The sequence below is a fragment of the Geotrypetes seraphini genome, chromosome 2, assembly GCF_902459505.1.
Source record: "Geotrypetes seraphini chromosome 2, aGeoSer1.1, whole genome shotgun sequence".
Lineage (NCBI taxonomy): Eukaryota > Metazoa > Chordata > Amphibia > Gymnophiona > Dermophiidae > Geotrypetes > Geotrypetes seraphini.
Genome location: NC_047085.1, coordinates 255,933,676 through 255,954,197, shown reverse-complemented (window position 1 = coordinate 255,954,197; position 20,522 = coordinate 255,933,676). Strand labels below are relative to the sequence as shown.

Genomic DNA, 20,522 nt, shown 5'->3' with positions numbered 1-20,522 from the left:
CCCTCACTACCTGGGGTGATATGTTCCGGGGGTCTCACGGCCCACCTGCACATGTGGGCAGAGCTACAAACATAAAATCAGATTTCACCCATTCATGTCAATGGAAAAAATGTAAAACAGCTGCCAACGCAAAAACGGCTTGCCCGATTTGAACGAAACTTGGTATGCAGATCCCTCACTACCTGGGGTGATATGTTCTGGGGGTATCGTGGCCAACCTGCACACGTGGGTGGAGCTACAAACAGAAAATCAGATTTCACCCATTCATGTCAATGGAAAAAATGTAAAAAGCTGCCATTCTCACAGTAATTCAAAAACAGCTTGACCGATTTGAACGAAACTTGGTATGCAGATCCCTCACTACCTGGGGTGATATGTTCTGGGGGTATCGTGGCCAACCTGCACACGTGGGTGGAGCTACAAACAGAAAATCAGATTTCACCCATTCATGTCAATGGAAAAAATGTAAAAACTGCCTCCGCAAAACCGGCTTGCCCGATTTGAACGAAACTTGGTATGCGGATCCCTCACTACCCAGGATGATATGTTCTGGGGGTCTCGCGGCCCAACTGCACACGTGGGCGGAGCTACAAACAGAACTTCAGATTTCACCCATTCAAGTCAATGGGAAAAATGTAAAAAGCTGTGGGACCGATTTGAACTAAACTTGGTATGCTGATCCCTCACTACCTGGGGTGATATGTTCTGGGGGTCTCGCGGCCCACCTGCACACATGGGCGGAGCTACAAACAGAAAATCAGATTTCACCCATTCATGTCAATGGAAAAAATGTAAAAAACTGCCATTCTCACAGTAATTCCAACTACCTGGGGTGATATGTTCTGGGGGTCTCGCGGCCCACCTGCACACGTGGGCGGAGCTACAAACAGAACATCAGATTTCACCCATTCATGTCAATGGAAAAAATGTAAAAAGCTGCCATTCTCACAGTAATTCAAAAACGGCTTGACCGATTTGAACGAAACTTGATATGCTGATCCCTCACTACCTGGGGTGATATGTTCTGGGGGTCTCGCGGCCCACCTGCACACGTGGGCGGAGCTACAAACAGAAAATCGGATTTCACCTATTCATGTTAATGGAAAAAATGTAAAAAGCTGCCATTCTCACAGTAATTCACAAACGGCTTGACCGATTTGAACGAAACTTGGTATACAGATCCCTCACTACCTGGGGTGATATGTTCTGGGGGTCTCGTGGCCCTCCTGCACACGTGGGCGGAGCTACAAACAGAAAATAACATTTCACCCATTCATGTCAATGGAAAAAATGTAAAAAGCTGCCATTCTCACAGTAAATCAAAAACGTCTTGACCAATTTGAACGAAACTTGGTATGCAGATCCCTCACTACCTGGGGTGATATGTTCTTGGGGTCTCGCGACCCCCCTGCACACGTGGGCGGAGCTACAAACAGAAAATCAGATTTCACCCATTCATGTCAATGGAAAAAATGTAAAAAGCTACCATTCTCACAGTAATTCACAAACGGCTTGACCGATTTGAACGAAACTTGGTATGCAGATCCCTCACTACCTGGGGTGATATGTTCTGGGGGTCTCGCGGCCCACAACTCTATGTTGCTTGCTCAAGGGTGGGTTCACCCAAGAATTTATTTGTTCTTGCTCCTGGAGGTGAAACTAAAATTGTTGTTTATAATCAAGTTTTGCGTTAGTTGTATTGTATTCATTTTGTCAAATATTTCACATTATAATTTGAATATATGTGTGTGTGTGTATGTATGTATGTTCCAGCATAACTCTTCAATGCATGGACAGATTTCAACCAAACTTGACATACACATTACTTACTATCTGAGGACAAACACTGTGGGGGTGGGAAGGGGGGGATATGTAAAAATGATTGAAAATGACAGATTTTAGTATCTACCCCATAGTGTTTTCGGGCTCACACATGAATACTCAGCATAACTCTGAAACGCATGGAGAGATTTCAACCAAACTTGGTACACATATGACTTACTATCTGGGGAAAAATATTGTGCAGGTGGGACGGGGTAAAATACTGTGGGGGTGGGAAGGGGGTGATATGTTAAAATTATCAAAAGCGACAGATATTAATGTCCAACCCATAGTTTTCGGGCTCGCAGAGATGAATACCGACACTCCCGATGCCGTTTAAGTCTAAGTTCAGCCCCATAGAGAGGGACATTCCTTTGGGACATGTGGAGGGTAGGGGGTTGGGACATGGGGTGGGGCATATGGGACATGTGGGGGGGGGGGGTAACGTGGGGGGTGGGACATGTGGGACATAGGGGGGTGGGACATGTAGGGGGTTGGACATTTTGGGATAAATAAATATCCGGGCAACGCCGGGTTATCAGCTAGTAGCAAATAAAATAACTGTATAACGATACATGTTAAGCAGTAAGTACATGATTGAGAAGCTCTCACCTCAAATATATTATTACTAGTTTTTTAACCCGATACATTAACGGGTGCTAGAATAGATGTGTAGACTTAGGCATTTCTTTCTTTCTTCCTTTCTGTGTCTATATTTCTCTCTCCTTGCCCCCTTTCTTTCTGTCTCTCTGTCTTTCTTTCTCTATCCCTGCCCCCTTTCTTTTTGTCTGTCTGTCTTTCTTTCTGTCTCTCTCCCTGCCCCCTGTCTGTCTTTCTTTCTGTCTCTCTCCCTGGCCCCCTGTCTGGTTTTCTTTCTGTCTCTCTCCCTGCTCACTGTCTGTCTGTCTTTCTTTCTGTCTCCCCCCTGTCCAGTCGCACCCCTTCCCTGCTCCCAGCAGTAGCCCTTCTCCCTTCCTTTTACCTCCCCCCTGTCCAGCAGTAGCTCTTCTTCCTTCCATTTACCTCCCCCCTGTCCAGGAGTACCCCTTCTCCTTTCCCTGCTCCCTGTCCAGCATCCGCTAGGCTGGGCAGCCTCGGGGCTTTTGCTAGGCCAGCCCGCCTCGCATTATCGAAGTGGGCCGGCCTAGCAAATGTCCCGCGGCTGCTTGATGACACCGCAGCTGCTGCCCCTGCTGGTCCAGGGGTGAGAAGAAGAGGTGTCCCGGCAGCGGCAGCGTAGTCAGAAGGCATGAAGTCAGCTGATGTCGGAGATCGAGGCAGGAAATCAGCTGAGGCAGGCACTGCACATGCGCATCACAGATCACAGCGCATGGAGATTGAAGTGCGCATGCGCGCTAAGGGTTTTATTATAGTGGATTTTATATTAGAACTCTCAATGAACTGCCTAGAAAAAAACCTAACATCACCACCATATCACATGTGTGCATACTTAAAAGTGTTATACCTATTTTTTAATGGGGGGGGGGAGGCGGGGGGGTCAGCCTATTTTTGGTTGCCAGCTCTTGCATATGGGTAGTTGGTCTTCACCTTTACTATAAGTCCTATGTACCTTTATACTGAAATTAATCTTTTTTTTTTTAAAATTCAACCTTTTATTCTCTCCAGTCATTTCTGAATCCACTCAGGAGGCTCAGGCTGAATGCAGGGCAAGCCATTTGTTAAGAGGACCCCGATTGGGGATATACTACACACCACAGCCATCAGGGAGCAGGCGCTTCTCAGAGATCATGTTTTCAAAGTCATTGGCATTGAACTTTGTGAAGCCCCATTTCTTGGAACTGTGGATCTTCTGACGCCCAGGAAACTTAAACTTTGCACAGCGCAATGCCTCAATCACGTGCTCTTTGTTCTGTGTTTTGGTGCAGATAGACATGATCACTTGTCCGATGTGCACTGGGCTACTATGCCCTGGGGCTTACCAAAGACACCACGCATTCCGATCTGAAGCCTGTCAGCACCGGCACAGGACAACATCTTGTTGATGTGGATAACATGAAAGGGGTGCAGACGCACCCGGATGTGAAACCCATCCTTGCCACAGCTCTTCACCATGGCACAGATATTAGCAGCTTCCAGAGCTTCAGATGACAGCTGCTCATATGTGTCCGCATAGTGGGAACTCATCCACCTTAGCCTTTTTCCTATCCAGGTCAAAAATCCTAATCTTGGAATCAGGGACACCTCTACAGAAATGGGACTTTGGGTAAAGTTTGCTCTTACAGTATCTGTAACAGCGGGCGGGGTGGCAGCCCATTGCTGCGGGGGATGGCACCTCACAGCGAGAAAAATGGAAAGAAGGCATACTGAGATTAATCTTAATGCTTTATTTTAATGTCTGTTTAATTACCCAACTTGGGGTTACCAGATGTCTAGGAAACCCTGACATGTTCTCTTTTTAGAGGACTGTCTGAGTGCCTGGCCGGATTTCCAAAACCTGACAATTATTGGGTTGCCTGGACTCAGGGAAGAAGAGATGAGGATTGTGTGGGAGCATGACTGGGGGCAGAATGGGGCTGGGCTGGGAGAGGAACAGGGCAGGCCTATGTGTGCTCTTTTTTTTAAGGAAGAAATCTGGTAACTCTAATCTAGTGTTTCTCAACACGTAGTACGTGTACCTTAGGGGTATGCGGGCCGCTTGTTAGGGGTACACAGTCTGGCTGCTAATTGCTGCCCATCAGGAATCTCATGTTCCTGCCCCCCGCTTCCAACATCTGTGCCCCCCCCCCCCCCCCGCTGAAGCTGCTTCCGACGAGCTCCACCTCGCCCCCGCCCCCAAAGCCGACACAGAAACCTTCTTCGAGCCGCACTCGCTTCTTCTGTCTTCAGCGGCATTCCTTGCATGGATGATGCATGCTGACCCAGAACCTTCTCTCCGACGTCAGAGTTGATGTCGGGGGAAAGGCTTGTGAATTGGCCATGTGCAGTGTGCGAGTCACTGCCTGCGCCATCCATGCAGGGAGTGCTGCTAAGGGTGAAGATGGAAGGAGCAAGTGCAACTCGAAGAAGGTTTCTGTGTCGGCTTCGAGGGGCGGAGATAATTGGAAGCGGCTTCAGCGCGGGGGGGGGGGGGCATGATCTTTTTTGACAAAGCTGTAAGGCAGGGAGGGGGAGAAGGATGAGAGGGAGAAATGTTGGATATGGTGGTGGAGAGGGAACAGAGGGACAGATTGAAGAGGATGCAAGGTGGGAGAATATTGGACATAGTGATGGAGGGAGAGATGTGGCATGGTGCTAGAGAGGGTTGATAGGAATGGGTATGGGATTGGTGGGCAGTGGTGAAAAATACTGCACATGATCCGGGGGATGAGAGACGGAGAAATGTTGGATGTGGCAGTAGAGGGGGTGGGAGAGATGCCTGGATCTCTCAATACAGATGGACAGTGAGAGAAAGAGAGGGAGACATGTTGCCAATAGGGGTGGAGGAGAGAAGAAGAAAAGTTGGACTCGTGGAGGGACAGAGAGAGAGATATTGGTTGGGGAATGGAATGAGGTCTGGAGGAGAGGAAGCATGCAGGAGGCAGAAAGAAAGAAATATTGAATGCACAGTCAGAAGGAAGTGCAACCAGAGACTCATGAAATCACCAGACAACAAAGGTAGGAAAAATGATTTTATTTTCAATTTAGTGATCAAAATGTGTCAGTTTTGTGAATTTATATCTGCCGTCTATATTTTGCTCTATATATGTCTATTTTTCTATAGTTGTTATTGAGGTGACATTGCATATTTTAAAGTTATTTGCCTTGACCTCTTTGAAAAACCCCCAAATATAAATGATAATTAACATTTTCTCTGTGTACAGTGTGCTTTGTGTTTTTTTAATTTTGTGGTTACCATTATGTATTAATAAGATTATATTGTGTATATTACATTACAAATTTTTATTCCGCCTGGATGGAAGAAACTGCGTTACAATTAGTACTATTATTATAGGGGTGGGGTCAGGGCGGAGCTTGGGTGGGGGTGGGGGTACTCGGTTGGTATTTGTTAGGTTTAGAGGGTACTTGGCTTGAAGAAGTTGAGAAACACTACCCTAATCCAACTGATTGCTTATGTTCTTGTAGATCCTTTTCTATACTGCTGAGTACAATGAAGTTACTAAGTATATGCCAGTAACGTTGGTTGTTGTTAAATTCTGTCTGTTCTTAAAAAGTTACTATACAATCTCTTTTGATATCACCAGCCACACTTTAGCAGGTAAGTCCCAGAGCTGAGATTCCAGGTACTGGAAAGCTTAGCCTTACGAAATTAGATTCTAGAAATCTGTAGCAATATTGGGGCCTGCATCCTGCAAGGCATACACAGCTGCTGGGTGAAAGGGGGCACCTGAGGGTTACACACTGATGAGTTCATCAACTTCCATCCTGCACAACAAAGTGCTTTGAAGGCAGTGGTTTTCCATGCCAAGAGTTTGTGAGCATTTAAGAGACATTTGCCAACAGACAGTATTTTAAGAACAAAGGGCCTCATTCAGACCGTTGCTGAATATCTTGATGTTCTGCATATTTTCTACACTGGAAAAGAAGAAAATTGTCCTATGACCACTTTGAACTTTTGCAATGTGTTTTCCCCAGAAACTACACTCTGAGCTTTATTCTTTATACCAAACCTTAGACATTTCCTAATGGTGAGAGTTAGCAACACCTCTTCTCTGACCTGGTTGTGAAATGCCTCTATGGAGGCATCAATATCAATAAGACACGTGGAGGGGCATAATTAAAAGGGATGTCTAAGTCCGTTTACGTCCATCTCGCAAGTTGTCCAACATAAAAAACAGCTTAAGACACATTTTCAAAAGATACGTCCAACTTTTTTTTAGTTTCGAAAATTGTCTAATTATACGTCCTGCCGATCTGATCGTCCAAGCCACTAAATCGTCCATCCTTATACCACATTTTTGTCCAACTGTCCGTCCAAGTCCAAAACACCTAGAACAAGCCCTGTTGGACGTGGGAGGGGTCTGCAAAATGATGGACTGCACACCCAGACATGCCATCTAAATAGTGGGGTATGGGGTATCTTACAGGGCACCGCTATGAACTTCACAAAAAGGGTGCCATGGCTTCTCTTCACTACAGCTCCCTTATAGGTGACGGTGAGCTCCCCAAACCACCTCCAGAATCCCCTAGACCCACTTATCTACCACCCCAATAGCCCGTATGGCTGCAGGAGCCACTTATATGCCAGTAAAAAAGTGATTTGGGGGTGTATAGGGCAGTGCACATGTTTCAGTATCAATGCAGTGATTATAGGGGCTTATGGGCATGGGTCCTCCTCTCTATGGGTCCCTAACCCACCCCCAAGATGATTTAAGCTGCCTCTGTGCTGGACGACTAGGCTTTCCTATGCCAGGCGGCCAGGTGATGATGGTCTGGAGGCTGACTTTTAAAGTTGTGAATAAAATTTTTATGGGGGTAGGGGGAGGGGGGTCGGTGATCACTGGGGTAGTGTGTGGCAATCTGTTTTATGTGTTTTCAGTGTTTATCTAGTGACTTTAGGTGGATTTTTGTGACTTAGACCATGTTTTACACTTAAAGTAAGTACGTTATTTGCAAACTAGTATATGGCATGTGTATATATATTTCTAATACTAATATCTGTTTTTTATGCTTTTTCCCAGCCCGTATATTGATTTAAACCCTGATGAAGCCGTATGTTACGGCGAAACGGGCTCCCGTTGGATACTAACTTTGGGAATTAAGCTCTCTATCTTGTAATACTACTACACAAGATAAGTGCCATTTGGCTATTTTTGATATATCTTTGCTTTAATTTGCGTGTTTGCACCATTTTGCTGCTATTTTCTGTGCTCTCTATACTTGCACAATCTCATTGTTGCTTATTTGCACAATAGATTTCTTGCTGGTTTACAGATTTCAAGTTATTGTAAATCAGCTGTTATTTAATTTTTTGCAAGTTTGCACAGTTATACAAATTGCCTATTTGCACAAACAGAATTTATGCTTGTTTGCACTTTCCTTAACATTTTTGCAAAATTTGCACAAAGAAAAAGAAATTTCATAAAAAATATAAAATACTATTTAAAATATAAAATTATTGTATAAGATAGATATTTATATAATAAGAGTAGTGGTTAGACACTTACAATTCTGACAAAACTAGTCATATGTTCACCATGAAGGTTTTATAGATCAATGAAAGACAACCACGCCACTATTCCATATGTGGGCTATAACAATATAATCCGCAGGAGTGGCATATCTGAGATCATTTTCCTTCATGTAGATTAAACTATATTGGTCAATTAATATTATGACCCTTTAGTTTTTGGCTTTTTGATTAACCTTTTTCGTGGATCTATTTAGTTTTGGTTAATCTAGTTCTCTATCTTTTCACTTGGACGGTGCGAGGACCCATCTGGCCAACTTGCTGGTAAGCCCAAGAGGGGTTTTGGGGTGGGGGGTTTCGTGGGGGGGGTCCGGGGAAGGGGGGCTGGGCATTTTGTTGGGGGTAATTGGGGTTTTTGTTGGTGGGGGGCGTTAGGGGGTTAGGGAGGGGAGACTGGCGGCCGTAGCCACGACCGCTATACTAATCGCAGCAGGGAGATCCCTTGCAACATGGACGTCGGTTACAGAATCAGGTTTAGTTTGGGTGGTTGTAGGCCCGGTTCTGTATAGGGTGCCCATCCCGGGCGTCCTATATAGAATCTGGGCCTAAATGTTTTAAAGCAGGGGTGCCCAAAAGGTCAATTGTGATCGACTAATAGATCACAAGGGCAACGCGAGTTGATCACGGAGCCCATCCCGGGCTCCGTGATAGACTCACATTGCCTTTGCGTTTTCCCTGCTTCCCAGACGCTGTAAAAGCCAGGTGAGTGCATCCACTGCACAAGCGCCAGGCCCATAAGCCTTCCCCACCCCGACATCAATTCTGACATCGGAGAGGAAGTTCCAGGCCAGCCAATCGTCTGGAACTTTCTCTCCGACATCAGAATTGACATTGGGGGAGGGGTAGGCTTGTGGGCCCGGCGCACGGTTGAGAGTGAAGCGCAGGTTGGGAGTGAAGTCATGGGAAGAAATAGAGGGGACTATGAAGGGATGAAGTGAATTGAAAGGGTTAATAGCTGGAACAGAGAATGTTGCTATGAAGAACCAGAAATGTCTGAAAGTTCTAAAGGGAAGAGTGACAGACTGATGGAGACAGAAACTTGGAGTGGAGCTGTGGTAGTGGAGAAAAATAGGCTGTGAGGGTGACAGGAACTCTGAGAGGGAGCATGCGCTGTAATGGGGGAAGGGAACTGAGAGAAAAATACATAATATGGGAAATAAGAGTAAGAGCAGACAGGAGGAAATATTTGCTGGGGGCATTTGGCAATAGTAGAAGTGGCTTGGGGGAGGCAGTGAGAAAGAAAGAAAGCAAGGGGGGGGGGCAGGAAGAGAGACAGACTGTGAATATAAACAGAAGTAAAATCTATGTTTGTTTACAATTTAAAAAATAGGGGTGGGAACAAAATCTTTAACAATGAGGACAAAACAGGAGTCAAAACTAGACCTAGAGGTACAAAAGGGAGATGGTGCAGGAAAAGAGTTACAAAATATGTCAGGGCTGGGAAAGGATAACAACAAGTGGAATAGGGAAGAGTAATTTACAAATCCAACTAAAAAGAAAAAAATCTAACTGAAGATCTACAACTTCAAGTTACAGCAGATAACAAATTGAACACCAGTGCTAAGCAGTAAGCTCTTAGTTGAACCTTAAAGGTTTTAGAGATTGTTCTGACCTGAGATAAAAATGAAGAGAATGACAGAAAAGGTTTGAATTTCTGTGAATGTCTATAAACACTTGTCTGAATGAGGGAACACTCAAAAGATTCCACTGAGAGAATGAAATGTCCTCTGTGAGGCGCAAGGAAATAATAGAGTAGCCAGAAAAGAAGAAAGTCCTGAACTTTGAATCTGGAAAGAAAGGATGTTAAGTTTGAAAGGAATCTTATAAGTAATTGGGAGAATGTGTCCTGACTTTAGGAGAGAGGTGATGTGATCAAACTAAACAGTTATAAAAAAGATGAATTGCTCTGTTTTGGGCAAGCTGAAGCCTGTGAAACTGATAGTGTGGAAGACCTATGAGGACAAAATTGCAGTAATCAAATTTTAAGAAAATGAGAAAGTGCAAAAGAATATGAAGACAATTATGATTAAGATAAAGAGTTGATGGAACAAAGCTGATGAAGAATAAAGAAAAAAAAAGAGGAAACTATCCTTGAGATATGAAATTAGAATGATAATGTATTGTCATAGTAACCCCATTATAGTAACCCTATAATGGTAGAAACTATTATAAAGAACAAAATGACAGAACATATACAGTATGTAAGCATGGATTAATTAGATAATTTTTATTGATGTGCAGTACGAAAGAGCACTTCCTTTCATGGTAAAACATGAAGGATTAGAAGGATGAACCCTTGAAGAAAAAAAATCATCACTGCTGTTTTCTGAGAATTTATATTTAACTTGTTTATTGATAACCAGTTAGCCATTTGATTGAGTTTTTCTGAAATTGAAGAATAACTTGGGAATTGGAAGGGAGAAGTTGAATATTATTGGCATAGACGAAAAAGGTAAAACCAAGTGACTGAAGTAAAAGAGTGATGGGAGCAAGAAAGATATTGAAAAAGATCGGACCCAATACCAACCTCTGAGGAACACCTGAAAGGAGCAGTTTTGGAGATGAGAATGAACCAGAACTGAATATGGAGTAAGGTTGGCATGTCAAGTATGAATGAAACCATTGAAGAGCTTGCTTAGTAATATATATGCCCTTTTTAGATGGTCAAGGAGAATGCTGTGATCTACCAAGTCAAAAGCTGCGGCCATGTCAAGATAAAAGAGAATGACATTGATCTAAAAACTGATCTTATTTAATTTATGGGTACTAAAAGAGTGTGCTTTGTTGCATAGTGAGGACAAAAGTCAGTTTTGCGAGTGTGGAGCGCATTAGTATTTTGAAGGAAATCAGAAAGCTTAATTGCCACCACCTTATCAGTGATCTTAGAGAGAAAAGGGAGATTAGAGATAGCTGTATAGTTAAGTCACTTAAGGTTGGGTCAAATTTGGAATCTTTAAGAAGAGAAGTTTCTATTGTGTGTTTCTATGTAGGAGAAAAAATAGCAGAAGTGAGGCTAGTGGAAACTATCGTCATCAAAGGAAGGATATGAGAATCCAGAAAACACATCAGAATATGCAATTTTCCTCAGAGAGGTTGGGGTAGGAAGATTACTAGATGAGAGGATGGTCACAGGGACCAAAGTGAAGGTGTAAGATGAATCAGTGAGTGGGAGGATAAGATCAGACACAGGAGACGAAGTAGATAAGGGTCCAGGTTGTCTCTGGCCATCTTGCTAGATGAGCAATTTGTTAAAGGTTCACCAAAAAGTAGCCTGGATCCTCTCTAGAATTTAGCATAGGCATAACTGGAGCCGGAGGGACTGGCTGGGCTATAGTTGTTTCATTGTGGCACCTCTCTGTATGTTGCAGTTCCAGTTGCCTCTGGAAAACTTGCTGCTGCTCCCATTGATTTTGCACTACTCTGTAGCTATGCTTTAGTGAGGCTTAGAGTACTTTAAGACAGTTGTGGATCCATAATTTACAGGCAGGAAGACCTAATTCCAGTGCTAACATCACATATAGTATAATAGAGTGGGTAAGTGATCAGGGAGTGGACCTTTATACAATAAGGCCCTGATTCTATAAAAGGAGCCTATAGATTTGTAGGCACCTCGATCTAGGCGCCTAACTTCATTTATTTTAATTGGCTTAATTGGTGCTGATAATTGAAAGTGCCATTAAAACCAATTAAAAAACAATTAAGAAATTAATTAGCTGTTAGGTGCCTACACTTTTGATGTAGGTGTTTACACAGAGGCACCTACCAGCAAGTTGGCATAGTTAGGGGCAGATTTGTGGCAGAGTTTGGGTATGGATTGAGGTAGGCGCCTACCTTAGGTGCTGGTATATTAGACCAAGAAAACTCTGGTTAACTCTTTATTTGGCATTGTTGCTCTTCAAATGTCTGTTACTTGGCACTGTTGCTCTTGTTCAACATCAAGTTACATAAAGCAGCTGTCAATTAAAGGGTTACCCAGCACCTAAGTTGTTCATGCATACCAGTGCCTAGGCACAGTTCTATAAATGGTGCCTTTATAAATGGTGCCTAACTTTGATTTGACATGTGGTAGGTGCTGTTTTCATAGGCGCCTACCAATTTAGGCTCCTGAATTTGACTGAAAATAGGTTACAAATGTGGGAGCCGAGCACAGAAGTCTAAATTTAGGAGCTCAGCTTTTTTTTTTTTTTTTAAATTTCAAGCCCTTAATTAATTTATTTTCTTGCCTGTCTAACATTTCCAAGTTATGGGGTGTTTCATAAGGAGGGGCTTCTCTGCATTTGCGGCTGTATGTGTATGTAGGACGACTTCCCTATGAGAAAATGTTAAAGTGGCTAGGGATCTTCAGCCTGGAGGAAAGACAGCTCAGGGAAGATATGATAGAGGTCTATAAAATACCATATGGAGTGGAAAGGGTAGATGCTAATTGCTTGTTTGCTCATTCCAAAAATACTAGGACTAGGAGGCATGTAGTAGATTTAAAGCAAGCAGGAGAAAATATTTCTTTACAACATGTAATTCAATTCTGGCATTCATTGCCAGGGAATGTGGTGAAAGCAGTTAGCCTAGCAGGTTTAAAAAAGGTTTGGATGACTTCCTAAAAGAGAAGTTCTAAGCCATTATTAAGATGAATGTGAACAGATTCACTGCTTATTCTTAGGATAAGCAGCATAAAATGTGTTTTACTCTTTGGGATCTTGCCAGGTACTCGTGACCTGTGCTGGCCACTGTTGGAAACAGGATACTGGGCTTGATGGACCTGCGGTCTGTTCCAGTATGGTAGCTCTTAAGTTTTCTTTCATTGATAGTGTTGGGATGGTTTATTGTTAACACTGACACAACAGCAGCTTGGGGGTTGCTGCTCGTGCCGCGAATGTTACAGAGGTATGGGGAAGGGAAGCGGTACAGTGCGCATGCAGCATGATGAGACGGGGAAGGAGCAGGTGGAGGCGGAGAAGAGAGTGGGGGAGGGGCACCACTGCCCCAGGTGCCTCTCACTCTCGCTACGCCACTGCTGCAACCAGCTTATCTCTAGATGGAAGGGGAGTTAAGGTAGAGAAACCAGAAGAGCAGTGTAGGGATTGAGGATATCATGGTGTATACAAGGCCAAGATATCTGTTGAGAGCCAGTGCATTCTGTCCCTTCATGGACGTGACAACTGCCAGGGAAAGTTGAACAGGCAGGAATGCATGGATTTTCACAAGTGTATTTGGACATTTTTGACACGTGTGGTTTGCATGCCAGCAGCTCCTTATGCATTGCAGTTTGATAAGCTATTTGCGGAGGAGGTAGCGGGGTGAGGACGGAGGGCATTCTCAATGGAATAAGCAATTTGCTGTGCGTGTGCTGGGATTCATCCCATTGATTCCTGTGTAGAGAGTTGGAAGGAACACACAAACAAGGCAGACTTGGGATTAAAGGGTAGTGCAGCTGGTTTTGGCTTCATGTTTTTCCATGGCTTGTGCATGCTCATTGCAGTCTCTCTGTCTTTTTCTGCTGGAAAAAAGTATAATAAGGATCATGTATGTTGTACAGAGTCTGATGTATTCCATGTCTCTGACCCCACCCATTCCCAGACTCCAAAACTGCCACTGTTTGCCTTGATGCCTGCCCTCTGCCTACGCTTTTGAATTTCATTGTTTTTTATTTGCCTTCCCAAACAGTTAGGTGCCAAACCTCTCTTCTGCCCTCAGAACAGGTCACTTAACCCATACAAGAATGAAAATAGAACTACAAAGCCGAACAAAGGAAATGAACTTCTAGAATTCTCCACTGATTTGTGCTAATAATGGAAAAATACACAGAGAAGTGTTGGACACATGGTAGCAGAAATTAAAAGCAGATCTCTGGAACCTGTGAGCAGTAGCTGTATTCATTAAGATTTGAAACCTGACTAATACCCACTTGTAGATCTTTTATAAGACTTGAAGTGGTCCAGAGGAAGGCGACGAAAATGGTAAGAGGTTTGAACAAAAAGAAGTATGAGAAGAGACTGGAAGACCTAAATATGTATACTCTGGAGAAGAGGGACAGGGGAGATATGATACAGACGTTGAAATACTTGAAAGCATTAATATAGAACCAAATCTTTTCCAGAGAAGAAAAAATGGTAAAACTAGAGGGCATAATTTGAGGTTACAGGAAGGAAGACTTAGGAGCAATGTTAGGAAATTCTTCTTCACGGAGAGGGTGATAGATGCCTGGAATGCCCTCCCGAGGGCAGTGGTGGAGAGGAAAATGATGATGGAATTCAAAAATGCGTCGGATAAAAATAGAGGATCTCTAATTAGAAAACAAAAGATGTAAATTAAAGAACTAAGGTCAGAATTGGACAGATTTGCATGGTCTGTGCCCCATATGTGGTGATTTGGTGTAGGATGGGCTGGGGTGGGTATCAATGGGAACTCCACTAATTTGGAACATGAAGATGCTAATTGGCCATACTTTATGGTAGATATCCTGCAAACACTAGGATGGTTGGATAGGCTGGAGTGAGCTTGGATGGCAACTTCAGCATTTGGAACATAGGACAATACCAGACTTTACAGTCTACGGCCCAGAAATATCAAAGAGAAGACAAGTTAATCTAATCAGGTACTTTTTAATGGGTATAACTTATGGGCCGACTGTTCAGGTCTTTATCTGCCGTCATTTACTATGTTACTACTAATTACATCATCAGTAAAAATTATAAGAGATTGACAGTAGCTGGAGTGTCCCCATCCCTGCGGTATCTATCTCCATCCCTGTCCTGTCCCCATGAGTTCTGTCCCTGTCCAAACCCTGGAAGCTCTGTCCTCATCTGCACAAGCATCGAACACTTTAAAATCATAAGTGGTCAAAGCAGTTTTTCAAACCTGGTCCTGGAAGCACGCAAAATATCTGCCCCATAAAAAAAAATGAAGACAGGCAGGCTTATCAAAAAACGGCCGAGGGCCCCCCCAACAAACGTGATCCTCCCCTGTGAATGTGATTTCCCCCCCCCCCCTGCGACCCCCTGGCACGGCACGGCCCATATTTAAAAGTTGGGAGCAGGAGGGTTGCTCAGTCCCTCCTGCTCTGTAGGCCTCCTCCCACCCGACTGGACCGGACGGCCCACCCCCGTGCGGGCCTGGCAACCCCTGGCTGGGAACCCCCCCAGCCCAGCATCCCCCATACCTCCAAGTTGGGAGCAGGAGGGGTGCTCAGTCCCTCCTGCTCCTCCGGATTCCAGTGACGAGTCTGCCTGGGCCTTAGGCCCCACCCCGGTGCATAATGTGATGCACAGGGAGGAGCCTAAGGCCCTGATTGGCTCAGGCGCCTCGGGCTCCTCCCCCCTCCAATTCAATTTTTTCTCTTGCCTCACCACAGTGCATTATAGTAACTACCCATGTACCGGCTATATGTGGTGACAGGGCTCTACTGGGGCTCTACTGAAGTGAAAGAATTGCTTCATAAAGGGCTGGTTGAGTTACCAGAATTCATTCAGTTGGTCACTGGTCTTCACTCTCAAGGCTCTTACTAAACACGCTGAGGACCAGTATCGTAAGATGACAGATGTCCTTCAGTATAAGCTGTCACTTGTGACTGAAGTCTGCATAACAGTTGACATATGGACCTCCCAAAACAGAAGCTTTTTTGGATTTACTGTACACTGGATCGAGATCAGCACATTTGAATGGAAGTCTGCATCATTGGCATTTTCACATTTGCAAGGTGACATACTTTCGACCTGAGTGCATCCACACTCATGAAGATCCACTCCAAATTTTATATCACTGACAAAGTTCTCTGCACAATTACTGACAACGGATCAAATTTTGCGCTGCACTGGATCCAGTCAGATGCTGGCAGAGCTAGTACCAAATACTTGCTAATGCAAGCAATGCAGGTTTAGGCTGATGCTGCAAACACAACTCCTAATGCAGCTCCAACTTCCAGTGAAGACACCAGCTTCTTCTGCTTCTATGAATCAAACAAAGGGGACAACGCTGTACAGTCAGAACTAGACCTCTTCTTGAATGATGCTGCACGTGATATATCCAGCCTCCAGCACTATCCAACTGTGAAAGAAGTGTTCTGAAGAATATGGTCCTTCCATGGTCCTTCCATCAAGCGCACCAGTGGAGAGACTCTTCAGTATCAATGGACAGATTCTTACACCACGCAGGAACAGTTTAATCGATGAGCATTTTGAAATGCTTTTAATGCTCAGAGCCAATAAGAAACTCATTTGAAAATAAAGTACTCGTATGGCCCCGATATTCAGCCCATGTGAGGTAACCCAGCTACCTCCCATGGGCCACAGCCATTCTGGTTATTCAATGCCAGGGTTATACTTGGCCTTCAGCATTGAATATAGGTAAAGACTCGCCACCTCGGACTTATCCAGCCAAGCTGATATTCAGCGGCTGGCCAGATAAAGTAAAGTGGTAGAAGACAGACCTGCTTACTAGGTGGGTCTATCTAGCCACTAGTCTTAGCCAGTCAGCCACTGAATTTTGGCTAATCCAATGAACTGAATATTCAGTGGAAGATAGCTGCTTGGGCACCTGAATAAATTAATGTAAACTGTTCTGAGCTCCCCTGGGAGAACGGTACAGAAAATTGAATGAATAAATAAAATATCTCTAGATAGCTGGCTAAGTACTATTGAATATCAGAGGGATATGTCTCTATCACAATAGATTGCTGGTTGCTGGTTATTGGGGTGACTATCCACTGGATTGAAGGTCTTTAGAGAGGAAGTCTGCTTTTCTGGCCTTAAGACTGAAAGGTATCCCACACATTTGAGGTTCTTGCCTCAGTTCTCAAAGATATCCAAATAGAGTTTGCCATCAGATGAAAATTGATCGAAGGACAACAGACAGTGATTCCAACTTTGTGAAAGCCTTTTCTGTAATTGGATGGCATGATGATGATAAAGATTAGATGAAGATGCAAGTGATGAATTAGATAACACTGCTACTAATATACATGGTAATGACAGCGATGATCAAATATTCTTTGAGTTCAATCATCTTTATTAACATTTTCTTTTTTATAACATACAGTGAGTCTTTGACCACAGGAGGGGCCTAAGGCTCCCAGGCCTATTCTGATTGGCCCAGGCACCTCAGGCCCCACCTGTGGGCGGGGTTTCTTCTGCCTGGGCCAATCCGGCCCCATTCTGGACCTGGCTGGCCTGCCGGACGGGCGGGCTTGGCACCCGTCTGTCTGGCCAACGTACAGGTACGGGGAAGGGGTGGGGGTGGGGGATTGTGGAGTCGGCCGGGGGGGTCACGGGTTGGCGGGGGGGGTCCGATCGGGGGTTCTGGGAGGGTGGTCATTGGGGGGAGGGGGGTTGTGTCGAGGGTGAAGTAGGCCGATGTCGGAGCCTACACCGAGATAGAGACCTCACACTGTACATACTGGTATCAAGCAATAAGTATATTTATTAATAAATCATTAACAGCTTACAAGAATAAATCATTCAGCCTATAGAGTAACAGAATGTGATCTTCAGGCCTGAGGATCCTCTGATGTCTGTTCTGCTTACTTCCGCTTAAAGGCCTGGTTTTATACATTTCTTGGTGGTCAACACCACGTTGGTCTAAGTTACATGATAAATCTTTATTGGTTCTTTCCCTACACGTCATTACATCTGTAAATTCATTTATTGGTTTATACATTTGTGTCACGCTATACGTCTGTTCAGTTTGCCGTAAGGCCTATCCTTTTCCCGCAAGTGTCCTTTTAATCTACCATATCAGCAACTTCTGAACCTCATCCCTCCTCCCTGTTATCACAAGACACATCTTACTAAATGTAATTCTCGAGAATTCTATTCTTGACCATGAGATGTGTTCATCATAACTGGTGTGAGGCTCTGTTGCCATGCAAAAAGAGTCAAATATTGCTGGTTTTGTTCCTCTTCATAAGTTTCGCTTAGGCTAGCAGGGTATTTCCCAACCAGTACGTGACAGCTGGCAAGTGTAGTCAGAAATGTCTTTTTAGTTTATTAATATATTGAGTTGTTAGAGCAGGAGAGGAGAAAAGGGGATTTTTCCTCATTTGAGGTCTGGTTTCTTCACCTTTTTTCCAAAGGACTTACTACGCTTCACCTGTATCATACAAGGACTTAATGAGTGTATTTTTCCCTTCATACCAGAGCTCACCGTAGTTTCTCTCTTCCTCTCAAGGGCAGGAGGGCCTGGGATCCCTCATGCCCGTATTGTAGTGGGGGGTGGGGGGTAGGGGGGTCGCCGGGGCCAGGGGGGCTTGGGCTCTCTCCTGCCCGTTGAATCGGAGGGGGGTTGCCGGGGCCAGGAGAGCTTGGGTTCTCTCCTGGCCCATTGAATCGGAGGGGGGGGTTGCCAGGGCCAGAAGGGCTTGGGCTCTCTCCTGGCCAGATCGAGTCGGGGGGGGGGGGCACGATCGCCGGGCCAAGAGGGCTTGGGCTCCCTCTTGCGCCAATATCGTCGGGGGTGTCGTGGCTGCCGCGGGGCAAGAGGGCTTGGGCTCCCTCTTGCCCCGATGTTGTATGTGTGTGGGGGGGGTGATGCATCGTTGTAGGAAAGATGCCTCATCTCCCCTACCACGATGCCATCACTCCTCTACCCGAGCTGCCGCGACCCGTGGCAGGAGAGATAGGGCATCTCTCCTGCTGCGGGTCGCGGCAGTTCGGGTAGAGGAGTGATGGCATCGCGGTAGGGGAGATGAGGCATCTCTCATGTTGCGATGCTTGCGGTGGGTAGGTTGCCGGGCCGCTGAACTGATGGTGCCAGCGGCCATCAGCTCAGCGGCCCCTTTTTTGGCACTTAGACCTAGTTTGACTTCGTCTAAGTCAAAAAGGTCTAAGTGCCGACTAGGCAACCTGTAAATGTTTTGGTTATACCTGTTGTATGCCTAGGTGTAGGTCGGCCCACCTCCCGCCTACTGCCCGCCCTTTCCCCTCCTCTAAACATACCTCTTTTCTCTCTGTGTGTCTAGAGGCAGGGGAAAGGCCTAAGCTGTTTTTAGATATGTCTAAAAACCAGCTTTGGTTATGGGTACTTGGACGATCAGGCTTTTTGATTGTCCAAGTAGCCATTTAGGACACTTTTTAGATGTTTTTTTTTTTTATTATGAATCCCATAGCATATAGAAAAGGCATATAGCAATTATTTCATAGACTCTATCAGTAAACTCTGGAAGTGCACTACTACTCACAGGGACTGCCAATCATATATTACTGATTTCGATTACTGCCTTTCTAGAGCATATAAAACAATTACGGTATATTGTATTACAGGTCTATATGTCTGAAGCATTAGAAACATAGAAACATAGAGTATGACGGCAGAAAAGGGCCGTCGGCCCAACAAGTCTGCCCACTCGAAAAACCCACCCCCCTAAGCACTTCCTTGAAGTGAACTCACATGTTTATCCTATTTATTTTTAAAATCGAGCACGTTGTTGGCCTCTACTACCTGAAGTGGAAGATCATTCCAACGATCAATCACCCTTTCGGTGAAGAAATACTTCCTAATGTCACCATGAAATCGCCCACCCCTGATTTTTAGCGGATGCCCTCTTGTCGCCGTAGGTTCTGTAAGAAAAAAGATGTCTTCTTCCACTTCCATATGGCCAGTAACATATTTGAACGTCTCTATCATGTCTCCCCTCTCTCTGCGTTCCTCGAGAGAGTATAGGTGCAACTTACCTAGACGTTCTTCATATGGGAGATCCTTGAGTCCTGAGACCATCCTAGTGGCCAATCTCTGAACTGACTCTATTCTCAGCACATCCTTTTGATAATGTGGCCTTGTATATCTCAATCACTAACGATTCTCCTAAGTCCAACACTGCTCACATATAGAACAGAGATTAAATGATGTAGCCTACCATTAACAGGATGCATAAACTTAAGACATCATCCTGCCATTCTCTACATCCTCCCATATAAAGAAATAACATACAATGTAAAAAGAACAGAATGATTTAACTCTTGAAACGATACCATACAGTTTGAAAAAGAAATGATGCAAGACACTGCAGATAGATTGAATAAACTTAAACATCAATCTAACATACTCTGCCTCTATAACTTTCCTAGACAAAAAAAAGAAAGAATTAAACACCCCTCAAAAGGGGGCATGGCTTAAAGCGCGACAAAGATGGACGGGTGATTAGGTGGCTCTCAAACCCAGGCATACATATTCGCTCATACTGATTTCCCGAAGGTGGTCTTTTACATTTTCGTTGGTGATCTTACAATTAGGAGATGGCGTCAACAAAACAAACTAAAATTGACGCTGCTTTTACAGCGGGAGCGAAATCAAAATGCCAGAAGACGGATCCTATATCACTCTCTAATGTTCCTTTACCGGCTGAGGCTGGAGAGTCCGTGGATATTGTAACAGAACTTCGGGCCATCAAAAAACTGCTAAAAGAGACTGCGGACAATATAGTGTGATCGTAAAAGAGGAAGTTACACAACTGAAAGTACAAATGGAGATAGCTAACCAATGAATGGAGCAGCTAGAGTGTCGAGTCACAAAAAATGAGTCGGAGCAGGCGCAGTGCAGAAAAGACAGTTGGCCTTAAAAGAAATGG

At 44.5% G+C, this 20,522-nt stretch overlaps 1 protein-coding gene and 1 pseudogene across 1 annotated transcript in view; both read right to left on the bottom strand.

The window, feature by feature from the left end:
* The window catches only part of KDELR3 (KDEL endoplasmic reticulum protein retention receptor 3), a 91,186-nt gene that overhangs the window by 50,531 nt on the left and 20,133 nt on the right, over positions 1-20,522 (bottom strand). The gene's annotated exons all lie outside the window — the stretch shown is intronic.
* Positions 3,473-4,096, bottom strand: LOC117353471 (annotated as a pseudogene).